Source organism: Paroedura picta, chromosome 14 (assembly GCF_049243985.1).
Source record: "Paroedura picta isolate Pp20150507F chromosome 14, Ppicta_v3.0, whole genome shotgun sequence".
NCBI classification, from domain to species: domain Eukaryota; kingdom Metazoa; phylum Chordata; class Lepidosauria; order Squamata; family Gekkonidae; genus Paroedura; species Paroedura picta.
In genome coordinates this window covers 13902361-13920284 of record NC_135382.1, presented here as the reverse complement: position 1 = coordinate 13920284, position 17924 = coordinate 13902361, and the positions used below count along the sequence as shown (strand labels likewise).

The 17924-nt window shown below is 50.0% G+C and overlaps 1 long non-coding RNA gene across 1 annotated transcript in view; it reads left to right on the top strand.

Annotated features, from left to right (window-relative positions):
• Positions 1-14647, top strand: part of LOC143823590 (uncharacterized) — a 30116-nt gene extending 15469 nt beyond the window's left edge. Inside the window, exons 2-4 of the long non-coding RNA XR_013226514.1 lie at positions 5559-5678; positions 7920-7969; positions 12309-14647. This is a non-coding gene — a long non-coding RNA (uncharacterized LOC143823590). The remainder of the gene's footprint in view (positions 1-5558; positions 5679-7919; positions 7970-12308) is intronic.
• Positions 14648-17924: the final 3277 nt, after the last annotated feature.

The following is a 17924-nucleotide window of genomic DNA, read 5'->3' as shown; positions in this document are numbered from 1 at the left end:
ACATTGCACGGACACCATACCCATGAAACTGCTGAGATGTGTATCAATCAAACCCATTACAGCTTTGTGCCAGAAAATCTGGGAAACTAATAACTGGCCAGAGGAGTAGAAATGATCTGTGTTTATCCCACTACCCAAAAAGGGTGACTCCAAAACCTGTTCCAGTTACCACACTATAGCCCTCATTTCCCAGGCTGGTAAGATCCTGCTCGTACAACAACGCATAGCAACAACCATTGAAAGAGAATTACCAGATGTTCAAGCTGGCTTTCAACAGGTGTGTGGCATTTGTGATCACATAGCAAACCTGCACTGGATTTTGGAATATCAGACAAGAGAATTGATTCATTTGAACTCCTGTGTTGGAGATGGCTTCTGTGGGTTCCATGGACTGCAAAAGTCACAAACAAGGAAATACTATAGCACATAAAGTCTAAGGCAGGGGTAGTCAAACTGCGGCCCTCCAGATGTCCATGGACTACAATTCGCAGGAGCCCCTGCCAGCATTCGCTGGCAGGGGGCTCCTGGGAATTGTAGTCCATGGACATCTGGAGGGCCGCAGTTTGACTACCCCTGGTCTAAGGTGACCAGATTTTAACATTGGTAAAGGGGAGTTCTTGATTAAAAATTTGGTCTATACGGAGCAACAAAAATGTTCATAGAATGCATAGAACACAAAAATAGTATTGTAATATATATATTTTTACTTGCAACATAAGTACAATTTGCCAGGTGCCCCCCAGATGTCCCTCCAAAAGTGGGACAATCTGGTCACCTTAATAAAGTCTGATAAATCACCGGAAGGCCAAATCACGAATCTCCGGCTCACTTACTTTGGCCATACCATGCGATCCAACTCAATGGAGGAAGTGCTTATGCTAGGATTGGTCAGTGGAAAAAGGGCATGGTGGTTGGACTTGATTGAGGTGTACACCAGCCAGAACACTGCATAGCTGACGGAGGTGGTGCAGGATCAGGGATCATGGTGACAGCTGTGCCATGGGATCACCAAGAGTCTGAATGGCTGACAACAACAACCCCCCCTCCCCCAAACACGCACTGGAATAAGCCTCTGGGACTCTGGAGTAACCCTCAGGCTAATAGTAACCCTGGTTGAGAATGACTGACCTATCTCCATCCTCTGTTTACATTGTTCCTTCCTGAGATACCAAGGGACTATTTTGTTTTGTTTTTTAATTGGCAATTGACAGATATAAACTTCACTGTGCAAAGAGGAAAGCAACTACAATCTTCCATTTGTATTTCTGGTTCACTATAAGAAACACATGTCAGGCCAACACATGGCTACCCACCCATAACACTTTGGGTGACAGAAATAGGTCAAATGCCAGGTTCTGTGTGAGGTCAGATTTCCAGCAAGAGATCTCCTGGCTATCACAATTATCTGCACAAAGAGGGCTGGGCAGTATGCCCTTCCCCATTTGAGCACAACTGGAACAAAGGAGCCAGACCAGTGGCAGATCTAATTAACTATCCTGTATTGTTTCCCCTCTTCCTGGTGAAGTAATTCTTCTAGCAGCTTCCTTCTGTCTTTGATTACTGGCACATCAAAATCCCATTAACAGAAGGTCCTCCACACCTGGATTCCTCCTGCCAATCAGAATGCAGATGCAGTCCACTCCCAATTCCAGAGGTTCCCCTAATGGCCCATTAGGGTCTCCACATTAAAATCTGGTTCACCCATTAACAAACCACTGTTTCTTTGACATTGCCTTCCTGGCTTTGTTTTAGGGCTTCCATGGCCTCCAAGGTACAAATTTGCTATAAAAAGAGAGCAGAGACAAGCCTTCTCCGTTCTCTGTTATGTGAGCCCCATCTTGCTGAGCATGCTGTATCTTCTGGAACCCCTCCTTCTCAGTAAATATAATGACCCAATATGACCCAAATTCTCTCTTTTACTCACCCAGTCATCCCTTCACTTTCCTCTGTATGGCGGGTTTATATTGTATTGTATGCATGCTGTTTGGGACCATTTTTATTTGTTTCCAATAAAAATCCATTTGATTAATTTTTAGAACTGACTCTGTCCAATATTTCTTGACAGATACTCTCTTTGTATATGGAGTATCTTGCTTGTTACTGACTCTTGCATTGCTTATTGGTCTCCTAGAATTGCTAATTCTCCCATCATAAACTGAGAAGATAGGTCTATTTCTGTTAACAATGATCTGTTTACCAGGTCCTCTAAATTCTCAGCTTTCATTTTTTGTAAAGTATCCAGAAGAAGAGTTGGTTTTATACCCTGCTTATCAATACCCAAAGGAGTCTCAAAGCAGCTTACAATCGTCTTCCCTTCCTCTCCCCACAACAAACATCCTGTGAGGTAGTGGGGCTGAGAGAGCTCTGAGAACTGTGACTAGCTCAAGGTCACCCAGTTGGCTGTATGTGGAGGAGCGGGGAATCAAACCCAGCTCACCAGATTGGAAAGCGCTACTCTTAACTATTACACCAAGCTGAACCCAGTTCATTTGTTGCAGAAGTATAAGGGGAAAAGAATCTCAGACAACAGGAAATATTTTTAAAAAATGAGAACTGGGACCTCAGAGTGTCTAGTGAACAGTAGATTTGAAAATTACAAGTGGAGGACCTGGAGAGGGACCTCACTTTCCATCCCTGTGGGCCAGAAATATGTGTTTGAACAAAACCCCTGCCAGCACTATAAGGTCTTCTCAGATCAACAGCATCACTGACGAAGAAGAAACCTCACTTTTGTCACAAAACTCCCACACGGCCTGCTGGATCCCAGCCAATCAGCCAAGTAGCACCACTCCCCCAAGTAGGCAAACTGATGTCACAGGTTCTTCTCCGATCAACAGCATCATGGAAACAGATGCTTCAAGAATAGATGCGGTGGGATGAGAAACACCTCTTCGGTCACCCAAATTAATTGCTGTATTGGAAAGAGTGTTTAAAAGGGAGTAAGTATAAAGAGATGGTAAATCAATAGAGAACGGTCCTTCTGTCTCCATGTGAAACTGAAGCGAGAGACAGGCAGGCTGACACATGTGCTCAGGTGCTATCAAACAATTTGCAGGGGCAAAAGGATGGCCTCCCCAAGCCTCACAGCTGAACACTTCACTCACTTTGCTAAGGAAGAAAGCCTTGGCCATAATAAAAACTGGGAACCATCAGGGGTGGGTGTCGGGATGACAGTCTCTAGGTGGGACCTGGGGGACCAGAATTACAGCTCCTCTCCAGACTACAGAGATCAGCTCCCCTGGAGAAAAAGGATGCTTTAGAGCAGCAGACCTCAACCTGGAGATCCCAACCCCCAGAAGGGTCGATTCACCCTTTCAGGGGAGTCGCTGAGGCTGCCACGGTGACCCAAAGGGGAAGGGGTTGAGTACCACTGGCGGTGGTGGTGACTCAAAAGGGTCATAGGGTTGTGTGCGCCCTGGCGATCATGGAAGGCCGAGGTGACCAGCGGCGCAGAGGGGAGGGGTGCTGGTCCTCCACAGTGCAGCACTGGCTGCCTCAGCCTTCCATGATCACCAGGGCGCGCACAACCCTATGACCCCTTTTGGGTCACTGTCACGACTGCCATAATCTCCACCGCCACTGCCGCAGGGTCACAGTGGCAGGAAGGTTGAGAACCGCTGCTTTAGAGTATGGGCTGTGTGGCATTGTAGCCCACAGAAGTCCTTGTCGTCCCCAGGTTCCATCCCTGCACATAGATTAGAGCAGCCTGTTTCAATCTTTTGACCATGGAGGAGCCTCTGAAATATTTTCAGGCTGGGGGGGGGGGATCCCAGGAGTGGTGACACACCCTTCAGAGAAGTGGGCTTAGAAATAATATGTGGGAGCCAGCCAATCAATCGATCGATCATTTACTGTTTCCACTGTGGAAAGAGAGACTAGGCCTGTAGAGCAACAGGGGAAGGGGGCTCCATATAGACCAGATTTTAACATTGGTAAAGCAGGACACCATTGACCAGGGGGGGTTCTTGATTAAAAATCTGGTCTATATGGAGCAACAAAAAGTTTCATAGAACACATAGAACACAAAAATAATATTGTAATATATATATTTTTAATTTCAATTTCAATTTGCCATGTACCCCCAGATGTCCCTCCAAAAGTGGGACAATCTGGTCACCTTACACCAGGGACATCTACTGATGGCCATCTGAACTTCTGAGTTCACCTAATCCCCGAAGCGCTCTCACAGAACTCCAGGTGTAGAAGGTGAGGGGGGAAGCAAAGCCAGCCCCAGTGAATTGCCATGTTGTAGATGTTGGGGGTTGGGTGAGAAGCAGAGGGAGCTTTGGGGGGGGGGGGAAGAGGAGAGCCAGGCCCAGTGAGTTGCCCTGGTCTAGAAGTTGGGGTCCGCCCTGGAGGCTCACATCCCTGTGCCTCTGTGGGGCCCAAGGCCGCAGTCCCCCCTCCCAATCTGCCCTTTTCTCCAGGGGAACTGATCTCTGCAGTCTGATGAAGCGCTGTCCTTCTGGGAAATGCCTCCCGGGACGGGGGGGGGGGGGGGAGGCTGGCATCCCTGGACCTCTGTGGGGCAAAGGCTGCTAAGTTCCCCTCCCAAGCAGCCCTTTTTTCCCACGGGGACAGATATCTGTTGTCTGGAGATGAGCTGTCAAACAGCTCCCAAACAGCCTTTTCCCCCTGGGAAGCTGATCTCTATAGTCTGCAGATGAATTCCAATTCCAGGAGGTCGCTAGACCACACCTGGAGCTTGGTGACCAATGGGTTAGGAATGTTCCTTGATATTTGGAGGTGTTGCCCCATGAGTCCAGGGGTAAGTGGGTGGGTGGGAGAAGGCGTAAAGGCTGCCCACCAGCCCCATGGGACCCAGCGCGGCCTCTGCTCTCCCTCCCTCCCTCCCTCCCTCCCAGCTGTCTTCTCCAGAAGAACTTGTGCCTGGAGATCAGTTGTTATTCCTGAAGATCTCCAAGTGACACCTAGAGGTTGGCAACCCAGCTGGCTGCACATGGAGAAGGAGTGGGGGGATCAAACTGGGCTCCTGCATTTAGAGCCTCCTACTGCTTAATCACCTCCAACACACTGGATCTCAACAACGGGGAACAGGGCGGGGAGAGGATCAGCACCCAAAAAAACCACAATGCAGGTATGTGTGCTTGCGCCCATTGTACTCTTGGGCAGGGGTAGTCAACCTGAGGTCCTCCAGATGTACATGGACTACAATTCCCATGAGCCCCTGCCAGCATTTGCTGGCATGGGCTCATGGGAATTGTAGTCCATGGACATCTGGAGGACCACAGGTTGACTACCCCTGCTCTTGGGTACAATGGGCTTTGCCCCTCGTTCCCCATAAACCGCCACCTTGAAGTATGGAGAGTCCTAATCAATGACAGATATAGTAAAGTAAGAACTGAGTGTTGAACCACCGAGAATTGCGCATTTCATGGAGGAAATGATGTTGTCTCTCTCCCTTTTGTTAGTGCAAGAATGATCGGGTGCCTATTAACGGAGGCAAAAAAACTTTTACCCGCATGTTCTTGGCAGAGTGTAATGTGCGGCTCAATAGACTGAGAACTCTCCCATGTTCCTGTGTTGTTCCGTTACAGCGCTGAAGAATGCCCAGCATGACAAAAGAGCTGCTGCCAAACAAGTATGTCCACTCTTGGTCCAAGACTATAAAGTCGTGGTTGGTGATCTGTCAATACGCCGGGATGCCTCTCATACAAGTTAGGTATAAAGCTATCACAGACCAAAAATAATGCTCAAGGCTTCCTATTCACCGCGCACTGCTCTGCTCAGCAGAGTTGATTGTACAAGAAGCAAAAGCAATATATTTTTTCCCCCTGTCCATCAGGGAGAAAGTGGGTGAGAGAGCGGAGCTGACTCTGTGCAGGGGAACAGCACAGGCAAATTGTAAAAAAGAAGAGAGAAGTGAAAAATCATGAGGACTAGGGCTGAATTCAGGTCCTTCTGCTTGCTGTGATGACTACAGAGACTTTGACTTGCTCCTATGTTGCCCTCTTTTTTGAGGGATGTGGTTCATGAAAGCACTCCAGCACACTGCCTAAATTTGAAAGAAATAATAGGATAATAGGCAGGATTAAGCAGGAATGGTTTGGGTTTTTTTTTTGGGGGGGGGGGTTGGTGTGAGCATCTGACGGATGGCTTGTGTTCCCTTCGTCAGATGTGGTTCCTAGGCAAGTAGCTTCAACAACATGTGCAAAGGAGTCAATGGAAAGTTCAAAGACCGCCCACATTGTGAGACTGCCTCCTATTTTTCCTAAATGGCCAAAGATAGCATCTGAATTCAAACAACGGCCCGCCTGGTTGTTTTTAAAGTAAGGCCGAAGAGAGGAGAAAAGATTAACTCTTGTAACAATCAAGTGAATTGAAGAGGCAGGGTTTGCAAGACGGCCTTTTATGCATGGCAGCAGCTACTGCGTGATGCTGCCGTGCCGTTGAGGCGGGGCAGGATGCCCTGTCGTTCCCCGTGTATGCATGGGGGCGGGGCATGCTGGGCTGCCCTGGTGAATACCGGGGCCAGGAGGTAAGCCAGAGCGGCGGGGGGGGGTGGTTTGGATGGCCCGGGAGGGGAGTGGGGGGCCCAGGCTGCCTCTGCATGCCCAGGTGGAGGCAGGGGGTCGCTGGCAGGGGCTCATGGGAATTGAAGTCCATGGACATCTGGAGGGCCGCAGTTTGACTACCTCTGGTATAGTGAATAAGAGCGGTATCTAGGACTATTCTACCCATGTAGCAAACGTAGCACGGTCTATGGACCTTGCATTTCCAGGGGCTCAACGGAGAGCCTTCCCCCCCATTGATCAGGCCATAGCCTCTCTCCTCCCCCCTTTCCCCTCTTTAAGTCACTCAGAGTGACACCCCTTTCCACTGTGGCAGGCCCCTCCACCACAATCTGGTTGCTCCCACCACAATTGTACTCTGTTCGGGCCCTGCGAATCCTTAAACTGGCTCTGATGCTACGAACCCCACGAATCCTTAAACAGGGTGTCTGTGGTGGGGAGAGGAAAGGGAGGGCAAATGTAAGCCACTTTGAGACTTCTTCGGGTAGAGAAAAGCAGCATATAAGAACCAACTCTTCTTGTTCTTCTTCTTCTTTGTCAGAGAGGAAGATGGCTCAAAAATACATCTTGATCAAAAAAAGCATAGCATGCCTTGTGCTCTGGGACATGTAAAGCACCAGAGCACATTTGAGCAGCATTTTGGAATGGCAGAGAGCAAAAAATTGACAAAGGCTATGCAAGAAAGGAGGGAGAAGAAAATTTACCATACCCCAGCTTTTTAATGCAAATTGCCCACTGATATCGAAATCTTGCCCGAGGGTTGAGAAACCAGGCCAAGAGGTCCCTGCCATTCACAGTCTAGAAGGTGAATTGTGTCAAGTGTCTATAAACGCCTTTTATTTCTTCTCACTCTCTTTGTTTTTTTTCCCTTGGACTCAACTTGTGAAACCTCCGCTGTATTGATGAGGATCAAGCTTTCTCTCAGGCACTCTTGCTTACTTTCTTCTCTCAAGGTAAACAGGCTTGCAGAAGGAGAAACTGAGCATTGCACACTTAAGAAGAAGAGCTGTCTTTTTTGTGCCCCACTTTTTACTATCTGAAGGTATCCCAGAGTGGCTTATAATCGCCTTCCCTTTCCTCTCCCCACAACAGACACTCAATGAGGTAGGTGAGGTTGAGAGAGCTCTGAGAGAACTGTGACTGGCTCAAGGTCACTCGACTGGATACATGTGGAGGAGGAGTGGGGAATAAAACTTGCGTCTCCAGACTACAGACTGCTGTTCTTCACCACCACACTACATGGGTGTATTCTTTTGATTGGAACTCTTTGTTTTTTATTTTTTACATCATTTTGCCTTTCTGTTGTGTGTGTGTGTGTGTGTGTGCTCTGAGCACCTTGCACACATCCCTACTTGTGTGTAGATGTTTTTCCTTCTTTCCCCAAAGTGCTGGTCGTTTCACTGCTGAATCCGTGAGCCTCTCTCTGCTTCGTGATGGTAAGTAAATATTGCCTTTTTGCCAAAACGCTATCCCTTTTCCTCAGACAATTGTGTCTGTGTTTTGCTTGTTATTGTGTGCTTGTTAGTCCCTCTTTAATCTTCTCAAATAAAGAACATCTCCAGTTTACATCTGGCTGGTTCTTTAGGGTTCCTTTAAGGCAGGGGTAGTCAAACTGCGGCCCTCCAGATGTCCATGGACTACAATTCCCAGAAGCCCCTGCCAGCATTCACTGGCAGGGGCTTCTGGGAATTGTAGTCCATGGACATCTGGAGGGCCGCAGTTTGACTACCCCTGCTTTAAGGGAACATCCCCCTAAATGCTGATGGAGATCCTGACATTGCCCCCTTTCGCCAAGTCTCCAATTATAATGCCCAATTTCTTCAGCTGAATTAGGAGACCTCCTATTTGGATAACGAGGGAGGCGCACTTGCTACTGGGCCAGAACCTTCCCTCATGCAATGCCCGAGGCCGCTGGGACTCTTGTGGTGAGATGACAACCTGATATGAGCAGGTACCAGGCCAACGAGTCAGCTAGCCGGTCCACCTAACAGGAGATCCTACCTGGGTAGCTCTGATTAGAGTAAAGCAAACAATGCAGAGTTGGCTTTCCTCAGCCAGGAATGGAACCACAGAGACTGGAACGAGAGATCCGGGTAGGTAGGAGGCGACTTGAAGACAGGTAGGGGACCAATTTTGCCTTCATGAAGGACTGTGTTGCTTTTTTGTACTCTGCTTTTTGCTACTAAAAGGGACTTACAATCACCTTCCTCCATAACAGGCCCCTTGGGAGGCAGGTGGGTCTGAGAGAGCCGTGAGAGAATTGTGACTGGCCACGGTGACCCAGCAGGTCTCATGTGTCTCAGAGGGTCGTACAATCACCTTCCCTTCCTCTCCCCGCATCAGGCAGCCTGTGAGGTAGTTGTGACTTGAAAAGGCCGATGTGAGAGCAATGCACCTCTCATCGGCCTGTCAATCATTCTAGCTGACCAATCCCATCCAAGCATATCCAGGTAGCGGTTCCCACAATGCCAATTTTTTTTAAAATTATGTATGACTTATTCCTTCTATGCACATACATTGCATCAGATATGCACAGGAATATTAAAAATTGAAAGCAATGCGTGGCAATTCACATTCATTGTCACTCAAGACAAACAACAACAAAATACAGCAGGGCAAGGGAGGCAGATTCTCACTGCCCAAGCTGTCAACCCCCCGTCCCTTCCTCTACCCCCTTCCACACATGCACATGCATACATACTCCCGTGCGAGGCCTGCCACTGCTGCCGCCATTGCCTCCCGCCCGCACATGCACACGCCTCCTTGCGAGGCCTCACCGCCACTGCTGCCCCCCCAGACAAGGTACTTGCAAGGTACTTGGGGAGGGAAGGGACTTGTTCAGTGATGGAGGGGAGTTCTGCCTCTTTTTCTGGGCACAGGATAGGAAGAAGACAAAGAAGAAGAAGAAGAGTTGGTTCTTATATACATATCAAAGCAGTATCAAAGCAGCTTACAATCACCTTATATGCCACTTTTCTTGACTGGAAGGAGTCTCAAAGCGGCTTACAGTCACCTTCCCTTTCCTGTCCCCACCACAGACACCCTGTGAGGTGGGTGAGGCTGAGAGAGCCCTGATATCACTGCTCAGTCAGAACAGTTTTATCAGTGCCGTGACGAGCCCAAGGTCACCCAGCTGGCTGCATGTGGGGGAGCGCAGAATCGAACCCGGCTTGCCAGATTAGAAATCTGCACCAAGCTGGATGGGGGGGAGAAGGCGGGAGTGAGGGCGGGAGAAAGCTGGCAGGCTACAGCGCGTTTCCCCCACCATACCTTCCTTCTGCTGCTTGAAAGCTGGTTGTGTGCGGGGACATCACGCATTTTAGGGTGGTGAATCTACTTTTGGGGATTCACCAAGTCGTAAAATGCAGGACTTTGTGACCCGGCCACTGGCCAGCCTCTGGAGGTGGACGTCATCATGTGAAGGGGCTGCAATGCTCTCTGGCTACATTTTCAAGGTGCGGAAATGCTCAACATTTCTTCAAACATACATATAGATAGAGGCTGGGGGGCGGAGAGTTAATTTCCAGGAAGGTTTAGCTAAAATTCAGATGCATAATTAACAATGGCAATTAAACACCTCACTCCACCCCAACCCCCTGGTCCTCTCTTTCCTCATATGTCTAATTGAGGAAATTTTGTTTCACTATATCTGAAGCAGCAAGCTTGCATGCAAAAAGCTTATACTTTGAATAGAACCCTGTTGGTCTTCAAGGTGCTCCTGGACCGAAACTTTGCCCTGCTGCTTCAGACCAACATGGTGGCCCAACTGAACCTCAAAATAATGTACTTTATTTTACTGCACTGGGAGTCAAAGGAGAAAGTGTCCTCTTGGATGGTCTTGCTTAGATCAGCAATCCCGACAGAACCTCATTGGGATTTCTCCACCAATTAAGTCACTTTAAGCAGGAGAGAGTCCATCTGAGGTCTTTTTGTCACAAGCCAGGTAGCGCTAAGCGCTCCTTAAACATCTTACAGGTCGGCTCCCAGCAGAGCAAGCTGTTTTATTTAAGGAAAGCAGAAAAACCAGTGGAGGAAGAGAAATCACCAGGAATGAGAAGATGTACCCAAAATTTAAATACTAAATTGCAGAAGGAAATGAGGCACCTGGATAGCAGGGAATTTTAAGAAGTATCAAGAATACGCTTTCATACATAAATTCCACCTACACTTTCCTGTGGGTGACTGCATGTAAAGTGATAAAGATAAAGGCGTTTTTTTAAAAAAAGAGGGGGGGGAGAGGAAAAACCACCTCAACAGCTGTTCTTCCTGTCAGAGAAAATGCCACAAAATCCCAATAGCCTCGAAATCAAGTCAGTGAAGAATTTGGGCTTAGTGTTTTTATTCTCTCCGGATTGCAACCCCCTTGATAGTTTATTTTCGGTAGCCACTGATCTGAGAATTCTTGTTGCAGCTTCTTAAGCATACAGCCACCTTTGTTCTAAAAGACTCTGTGTCGCTGCTAGTGATTCCTTCCTCCCAACCAAAGGCAATGAAATACTCAAAAATCTGGCACCTTCGGGAATCCTTTCCCTGCGGACGCAGAACAGCAAGTTGCGACCAAATTCCAGGGGGCCAGAAATCTCCCCCCATCTCCCTCTCAGTTTCCAGAAGTTTAATCAGCAATACACAACTGACTAATGAGCCTAATGCTGGGAGCCTAATGCTGGGAGCGATTGAGGGCAAAAGAAGAAGGGGATGACAGAGAATTAGGTGGCTGGATGGAGTCACTGAAGCAGTCGGCGCAAACTTAAATGGACTCCGGGGAATGGTAGAGGACAGGAAGGCCTGGAGGATCATTGTCCATGGGGTTGCAGTGGGTCGGACACGACTTTGCACCTAACAACAACAACAACACAACTGACACAAATATTAATAATCATCCAGGAGTTATGGGACATTAAGATTTTTAAGTCTTCCCTCAAAGGTATCCTGCAGGGGAAAATTAGACATGGGTGAAATCTCTGCCCTCTGCTCCCAGGGCCTATTTTCTGTGATCTTCTGGACCCACTGTCTCTTCCAGACCCACAGTCTGGAAAGGAGCCCTGCTGAGAAGACTGGAGGATTGAAAGGTCAGAGATGGAGATAGAGTTGTGCAAAGAAGTATCATGCCCTTTGGCGTAATTGGATGGGGTTCCCACACAGGAGGAACGGGAGTTAGAATCCAAGAATCAGAGAATCATAGAGTTGGAAGGGACCCCCAGGGTCATCTAGTCCAACCCCATGCACTATGCAGGAAACTGCCTGCCCACACTGACCTCTAATCCATCCAGGGCCATCAAGAAACTCCAGGGTTTCACAAAACCCTGGTTGAGAAAGCCTGCTTTTTAGGCTGACCCTGCATTGAGAAGGGGGTTGGACTAGATGGCCTCTATGGAACCTTTCAACCCTATGATTTTATCACATGGCCGGGAAGAAGAAGAAGAAGAAAAAGAGTTGGTTCTTATATGCCGCTTTTCCCTACCCGAAGGAGGCTCAAAGCGGCTTACAGTCGCCTTCCCATTCCTCTCCCCACAACAGACACCCTGTGGGGTGGGTGAGGCTGAGAGAGCCCTGATATCACTGCTCGGTCAGAAGAGTTTTATCAGCACCGTGGTGAGCCCAAGGTCACCCAGCTGGTTGCATGTGGGGGAGCGCAGAATCGAACCCGGCATGCCAGATTAGAAGTCTGCACTCCTAACCACTACACCAAACTGGAAGGGTGGGTCAGGGAAAATCCTGGCTATGCCTGATAGCCAGGAGGGACCCCTGGTAACAGGCCTGCTCTTTTGCTTCCAGATTTCCAACAGAAGCATGCTGAAAGAAACAAAAATTCCACAAGATTGGGCCCACTGTCATATGCTGACAACCTCATCTGAATCTAATTCTAAGTGGGAACTGCAACAATATTTTGGAAGACTAATGCAGCCAGCATGTTGAACTAACCTTCTGTTTGGTGCACATTCTCTCACCAGTCTGCTCTTCGGACTACTAGCAATGGATACCATTTCCCCCGGGACTCCAAGCAGAGCCAGGCAAATATCTGTGCCCCCCACGCTTTGGGTCTCAGTGACAAGAGATGCTATCCCTCCAGGCGACGGCAGATGATCAAATCGGGAATTCAAAGTTTTCTGCAGCTCAGTTCAGGATGTTCTCCCCCTCCCCACCGGCTTCTTGGATCTGCCAGGGTGGGAAGCTGGCCCTTTAAAACGTGAGATTAAAGAGCTGTAAATGAGGCCTGGACCGAAAATTAGTAGAGCAGAAACCACCAAATGATGCGGAGCTAATTCTGTGAGCGCTGGATGCGCTGCCAGCTCCCTCTGCCTCTCGGAGCACACCAACAGGATCCCTTGGCAGCCCCTGTTGTACAAGCAGGATGGAGGAGGGGGGGGTCCACAAAGGCTCTTCCTCCAGTGGGCATCTGCTCTACCACTAAAGAACTACAGCAGCGGATTTTGCTCTGGGAATCCGCCTGCCCCTTGGCTTGCTTAAAGGAACGGGGGGCTCATGATGGGATGGAGCAGCAGTTCAGGTGGCAGAGACAGGCAGAGTTGGATGCCAGGTCCGTCCCTCCCCCCCGGACCTTGGTGGGGTATGATGGCAGAGTCCTCCCCTCCAAAGCAGCCCTTTTCTCTAGCAGAACGGATCTCTCCAGTCTGGGGGATCCCCAGGGCCCACCTGGAGGCTGGCATCCTCACCATCAAGGCACAGTGCCATAGATTCCCCCCTCCAAAGCAACCCTTTTCTCTAGTGGAACGGATCTCTCTAGTCTGGGGGGATCCCCAGGGCCCACCTGGAGGCTGGCATCCCTAAGGTAGGTGCAAGAGAAAATAAAAAAGCACTTTCATTGGCCTGTCAATCTTTTTTGTCTCCCTACCAGCTCGGATCGATGTTTGCAGGCGACCGGCTGGAGAGGAGAGCCTGCTTAGCCGGTTGCTTCCACGCACCATAACACCCCCCGGTCCCACCCCGCCCCGTCCCCTCCCGTCCCTTCTCCAGCGCTGGGCTGGCCAGGACCGCTGACCCCCTCCCCCCCGCCCGGCAAGGCGCCCCTCCCGGGCACCCTCGTTGTCTTCCTCTGCCAGCCTCCTCCTCCGATGGCAAAGCAGCATCTAACGCAATTGTTTGAGCTCCAGCAGGCAATTAGGGCAGGCCGCCCAGCTAATGAACGCCCCCCCCCCCCGCATCATCATCATCCCTGGGCAGACAGCGCGGCCCAGCCTCGACCTTGGTCACAGGCAGGCAGTTAGCGGGGGAGCTGGGAGGCAGGGGTGCCAGCCTCCAGGTGGGCCCTGGGGATCCCCCAGAATTCCAGCTCTTCTCCAGGCTACAGAGATCTGTTCCCCTGGAGAACATGGATGCTTTGGAAGGTGAACAATATCTAGGGATGCCAGCTCAGGTTGGAAAATTCCTGGAGATTCGAAGGGGTGGAGCCTGGGAAGGTCAGGGTTTGGGGAGGAGTGGGGCTTCATTCCCCCCTACAAAGCAGCCCCGTTCTCCAGGGGGGCTGAACTCTGTTGCCTTAGAACCGGTTGTAGTTCTGGGAGATCTCAGGCCCCTCATGGAAGTTGGCAGCCCTGATTCTAAGGGACTGTGTGCCCCCTCCCTGGCCCCTGCCCGGCCCAGCTCCCTTCCCAAAGGGGCCCTGGCAACTGGGGCTGCCTTGCCCAGTTTTGGCAGGGGCTGAGGGCCTGGGGAGGCAGGAGGTGCTGGACTGGATCAGCGCCTCTCGCCTTAGCGTCTGCCCTCGGCTACCTGCGGGGCAGGATCCTGGCACAGAGGCAACTTGCAAACACGGAGGGCTGCAACTGTCCAGGCTGCGTCCCCCAAATCTCCAGGAGTTTCCCAACCAGGAGCTGGCAACCCAACAAACATGGCTAGCTTCGCCCCAGCCTCTAAGCAGGGAGACGTTCCAGGGGCCGGCTGTGTGGTGAAGGCAGTTCTGCTGAGGACCAAGCTCGAGGTGCAAGGCAGGATTGTAACCGACCGATGCCGGGCTAAATCCCACCTGCCGGATCTAGTCCGTTTAAGGCAAAACTGACCAATAGAAAACACGGGTGGGAAGGTCTATTGTGGATATAAGTTGGGGTTGATTGCGGGTTTCTTATTTCCTTTAATTTTCTTTTATTAAAGTTTATAACATAATACATCAGGGGTAGTCAAACTGCGGCCCTCCAGATGTCCATGGACTACAATTCCCATGAGCCCCCTGCCAGCGAACGCTGGCAGGGGGCTCCTGGGAATTGTAGTCCATGGACATCTGGAGGGCCGCAGTTTGACTACTCCCGTAGAGTTTAAATACATAGGATTGGATAGTCCCCCTTCGCTAACTGTGGGTTTCTTGATTCCGTTCTGCCTCTGCTTGTATCATGCTGGGACCCCTAATAAAGAGCTCCAATCACTTCCAGGGTCCCTGTCCGCCCTGAACCCAGAGAGAAACCCACGTCAACTTTAGGGCTTCTTTGCAGCATCGGCTTTATTTACAAACACAGAGGCCGGGTGGAGGAGAAGATGCTTTCGCATCCGGCAGCAGATGCTTGGCCCGCGTCGAGATCTGGCCCCCCAAGAGGCGTCTGCCTGCTCACGGCCCTGCCTGTCGGCTTCACTCCGGTGCCTCTTGCTCCTTTCCCGGCCTTGCCCACAGCAACTTCTTCGCATGCAGGCTGCCACAAGCTTGCTTTAGCCTTCTCCGGCAGGAGGGTGGGGGAGAGCTCTCCTCCCGTTCTGATGACTGCTGGGAAGGGGGAGAAGGGGTGTGCGGGGAGGGAGGTGTCTCCGCAGCCATCGTGTCTTCTCAGATAATGCAAAGCGGAGTGATCAAAGGCCAAGCGTACAGGACAGGAGCATCCACAAACTCTGAGCAGCCCCCTCCCCTGGCGCTCATTACGGGAGACAGACCACCGTCTTTGCACAAACAATGGGAGATTTTGGAGGGATGAGCACAGAGCGATGCATGAAAAATTTGCAGCACGGCAGTAAGGGAGAGGAGAGGCAGGCCCTTTAGGGAAGACGTCCTGTGGTCCTGCCCAGATGCTCCAAGGATTAGAGGTCACGGAAGGGCAAGGTGACACTTAAACACTTCTCCCAGATCCCGTCAATTTTGCTTTCTGCTAATCCATTTCTCACTGCTAAACTCCCCACTGAGATTAATCCCGGCAGCCAACTGGGACATTGAGGTGGCCGCAGGAGGGATATGTGGCCGCTGATGCCATTTTAGAGAAGAATTTGGCCACTTAAAAAGTGCCATGGGGAGTAGATCTTGTTCCCCTCATGCCTTTTTGAAAGCAAAAACAGCCCTCCCTCAATGTTGGAAAGGAACAGGCACCTTATAAATCAGTGGTTCTCAACCTGGGGGTCAGGGTGCAGCAGGGTGAGCAGCTTGGCGGGGGGGGGGTGCCATCCACACAACAGCCTTGTGGGGTAGATCGAGATAGAGCGTTCGTCTGTCTGGAGCAGTGGAAAATAGCGAGATCGGCATGGTGGGACAAGAGGCAGAACTGAAATGAGGAGCCAATTGACATACCATCATGAACAATGGATCTTCACACCCTTGGTCAGTTTCGGTTTAATTTCTGGGAAAGAACACTTGCATAATTTTATGGTTAGGGGTCACCACCATATGAGGAACTGTATTAAACGGTCCCGGCATTAGGAAGGTTGAGAACCACTGTTCAAAATTAACCTTTTGACCGAGGAACCCCTGAAATATTTTTCAGGTTTTATGGAACCCTGGAAATGGTGACATTAATTTGTTTGGATTTTTATACCGCCCTTCTCTTCGGCTCTGGGCGGCTTACATAGAACGTTATAAATAGAACATTATAACAATCTGTCAGGTAACACTCATAACATAACATAGCATGAACAACAACACTGACATATCCCTGGGGAGATCAAATTGTTCAGTCATGGAGGAGGCGTCCGAGGGGGGGGGGACACCAACAGATGTTTTGAGTTGGTCAGCCTCAGCCAAATGCCTGGTGGAAGTTCGGGCAGGGCTCTGATCTCCTCACGGAGCTCATTTCACCAGGTGGGGGCCAGGACCAAGAGGTCTCTGGCCCTTGTTGAGGGCCGACATGCTTCTCTGGGGCCAGGGATCCGCAGCAAGTTGGAGGTGGCAGAGTGTAAGGCTCTTTGGGGGGTATAGGCAGGGATGCGGTCTCTCAGGTACACTGGCCCCAGACCTTGAAGGTGATTACCAAAACCTTAAGTTTAAGGTTTTAGCGATTGATGATGATGATGATGATGATGATGATGATGATGATGATGATGATGTTATCCGTTCAGTCGTGTCCGACCCTCGGTGATTTCATAGGAAAGTCTTCGCCATGCACCCCTGTCTCTGACTGCTTCTTTTAGTTGGTTCATGGTCATCCCTGTATTGGCTTTGATCGTGTTGAGCCAGCAGATCCTTTGGCGACCACGTTTCCTTTTGCCACTGACCATTAATGATTTTTCTAGCGAATTTGATCGCATGGTATGTCCAAAGTAAGTGAGCTTTAACCGTAATATCTTCCCTTCTAATGACATGGTTGGTTTGCTCCTCTCTAAAACCATCTTGTTGGTAATGTTGGCTGTCCATGGTATTCACAGCATTCATCTCTAACACCATAATTCGAAAGCATCTCTCCTCCTCCTGTCTTCCTTCTTCAGGGCCCAGCTTTCACATCCATAGGTTGTTATGGGGAAGACCAAAACCTTAAACTTAATCCGGAATTCAACTGGGAGCTACCGAGTGTTGGAGTAAGGGAGCTAGCCTGTCAGTCAATTGATTGATCACTCACTGTTTCCATTGTGGAGAAAGAGACTAGGCTGTACAGCAACAGGGGAAAGGGGCTCCAGTGACCTCTAGTGATGTCAGCAGCCACATGAACTTTTGGAAAAGGCCGTATGACTCCTGGAGAGCTCTCACAGAACCCTAGGCTTCCCCAGCACCCTGGTTGGGAATCTCTGTTCTAGATAGTGGTTCATGTTTATCCCCGGCATACATGGGATTTCTACGCATACACATTTTGCCCTCAAAATACAACAATGTGCTCTTTCAGCGGGGGCATCTACTTCCCCACTCTTCCAAAGGTGGCAATGTTGCTAGCGCAATGCTTTATGGGAACGAAATCACATAAGGGGCTTGTGGGGTCTTTGCGGTGGTTAACTCTCTCTTTTTTGCCTACCCTTGCAACAAGGCATTCCGACATACGGTTGGCACCCAGCAAGGATTTAGAGTCCCTCCTTGGCTGACTCCAGAACTCGAACTGCTGTCGCTGCAGACTGAGGGTCCCCTAGACGGCCATCTGTGCAGCTCCAGTTCCAGCTCTGCCTAGAAACTCTTCCTCCCTTCCCTCCTTCTGCCTCTCTGTGCTGATGAGGATACGGATAGTCCTTTCGGTACGCATCTACTTTCTCTCCCATAGACAC